At 42.2% G+C, this 2,401-nt stretch overlaps 1 protein-coding gene, 1 non-coding gene and 1 pseudogene across 6 annotated transcripts in view; 1 reads left to right on the top strand and 2 right to left on the bottom strand.

The window, feature by feature from the left end:
• Unc13b (unc-13 homolog B) overlaps positions 1 to 2,401 on the top strand; it is a 189,204-nt gene that overhangs the window by 124,211 nt on the left and 62,592 nt on the right. The window lies entirely within an intron of this gene.
• Positions 986 to 1,044, bottom strand: LOC115030947. Its single transcript, XR_003836544.1, has one exon. It is a non-coding gene; the product is annotated as a U7 small nuclear RNA (small nuclear RNA).
• LOC115030948 lies at positions 1,105 to 1,156 on the bottom strand (annotated as a pseudogene).

The following is a 2,401-nucleotide window of genomic DNA, read 5'->3' on the forward strand; positions in this document are numbered from 1 at the left end:
TTTTTTTTTTTTTTTTTTGTCTTGTGCTTTGAATGAAAATGACCCCCATAGGCTCATAGGAAGTGGTACTACTTGGAAGTGGTGTGGCCTTGTTGGAGTAGTTGTGACCTTACTAGAGAAAGTGTGTCACTGGGGATGGGCTTTGAGGTTTCAGAAGCCTCAGCTAGGCTCAGTGGCTGCCTTGGCTTGGTTGGAAGGAGTGTTTGGAAGTGGTGGAAGAAACTCCAGGTCAGTGATGGGGTGCAAGCTCTGTAGTCTGCTCGAGATAGCTCTCTAGACAGCTTTCTGCTCTGGATAGCTCTCTGCTTGAAACGGCTCTCTGTTGAATTAATAATTAATTAATAAAACCTGGCACAGGGTTGCTACCCGCCTCAATGGTTTGTGTTCCTGAACAAAACACACACACACACACACACACATATATTTTAATATGCCTTAAGCAGCACAATAGCTGGGCGATTTGCCTACCTCCATGATGCTACCTCCCACTGATAATACTGAGTTGCTCCTTAGTAATTCCTATGTTATATCTTGGCTGCTCTTAATTCCAATTAGTCAGCTGTCTGGGCCACATTTTCTTGGCCCAGAGCCTGGGGTGCTTTCCTTGCTTCTCTGTCCCATGGTAGCCTTTCTTTCTCTCCTCCCTTCACACTCTCATAAGGCATGGTACATCTCTTTCTCCCCCTCCTGGTCCCAAGCCCAGGAATCCTAAAATCCCACCTCTGTCTGTCCTCCCCAGCTATTGGCTGCTGGCATCTTTATTTACCAATCAGAAACCACTGGGGGATAAGGGTGGGTTCCCAGAAACTATGTGCAGACCCTCTCCTGCAAACAGTTTTTGGGGAACATAATTAGCATTCACAATACAAGTAGCAGCTACAGCTCAAGACAGCTCTTGGGTTTCCCAACCAAAGTCCGAAAACTGTTAAAACAATTCTTGGGGTTTCCTCTGACCAAAGTCTGAAAACATGCTAGAAAAACATTCTTGGGTTTTCAGAATAAAGTCAGAAAGCCTGCTAGAAAAATTCCAAAAGAGCTATGCTAGCACTCTAAGTAGCTTTTTGGGTTTCCAACCAAAGCCAGAAAACACACTAGAAAAAAATTTTGGGCTTTCTGACCAAAGTCAGAAAACCTACCAAATTCAAAAAAAGAACTGCAGTAGCTCTCCAGACAGCTCATCTTTTGCAGATCCCAAACCCAGTCCTTCATTTACATATCAATTCAGTCATTTGCTCTAAGGTTCCCTTTTGATTATCCCAGGAACCAGCATTTTATGACCTTAGCCCCTTCATTCTTAGAAAAAGACAGCAAGCACCTTTTTTTTTTTAATATAGCAAATGAATTCAGAGATCTGCCTGCCTTTGTAAACATAAACAATAAACTTAGCTGGGTAGGATCTTGCCCTGAGATTACCACTCCCTAAATCTCTATTTCTGTCCTTAATATCTTTCTGATAAGCTGGCTCTTTAGTGCAGCCTCTGCTCTTTTAGGTCCACGATGTCCTGCATGTAACTCGTATTGCATTCTTATATTTTGCATAGTTGGGAAATTCTGTAAAGGACAGCTCAACACTGATTTATGTATTCTTGAACTCATGTTTTCAGAGTTCTTTCCCACAGCCTGAAGGGTTGTCCTAAAGGTCTCAGCATCACAGAGACATGTTCTGGCTTCCCAGAATTGTGCTGTTTCTGATTATTATGTAGTCATTAACCTTGGCAGAGAGGAGATTCCCCTGAAGGAGGAACATAAAGTAAAATATATACATTATTATTCAAACAAGCCTTATGCCTACACTAAGTGGAGGCATATGCCTTATGTCAACATTAATGGAGGTCCATGCTCTGCTGGCCCTGCTCCAGGGGTGACAATGGTGTCACGTTGTCCTGCCCACAGCCATGCAGGACTCTGCTAGTGGCACTCTCTTCCTGCTGCTTGCTGATCCCAATATAGACCTTCAGATACCTGTTCAGCACTATGTCTGCATGCTTCCCACTATGACAATAATGGACTAAGCCTTTCAAAGTAAGCCAGCCACAACTAAATGTTTTCTTTTATAAGAATTGTCATGGTCATGGTATGTCTTCACATCAATAAAACTCTTAAGACAAAAGCTGGTACCAGGAGTGGGATAGTGCTATGATAGAATTTTAGTATGTAGCCTAGAGATAGTTCTTGTGATATTTTGAAGAATGGAAAAATGTGGCTGTTTTCTGCCCTTGTCCAAAAAAAAAAAAAAAACCTGCCTGAGGCCAAATTGAGTAGTTATGGATTAACAGCTTTGGCAGAGATTTCAAAACAGCCTAGTGTTGACTATGCTGTGCAATTATTAGTGATCAGGCTTATGTATAGCTATAATTAAAAAGGAGCAAGCTTCAAGAAGAACGAAGACCAAAGTGTGGAC

This window comes from Mus caroli, chromosome 4 (assembly GCF_900094665.2).
Source record: "Mus caroli chromosome 4, CAROLI_EIJ_v1.1, whole genome shotgun sequence".
Classification (NCBI taxonomy): Eukaryota; Metazoa; Chordata; class Mammalia; order Rodentia; family Muridae; genus Mus; species Mus caroli.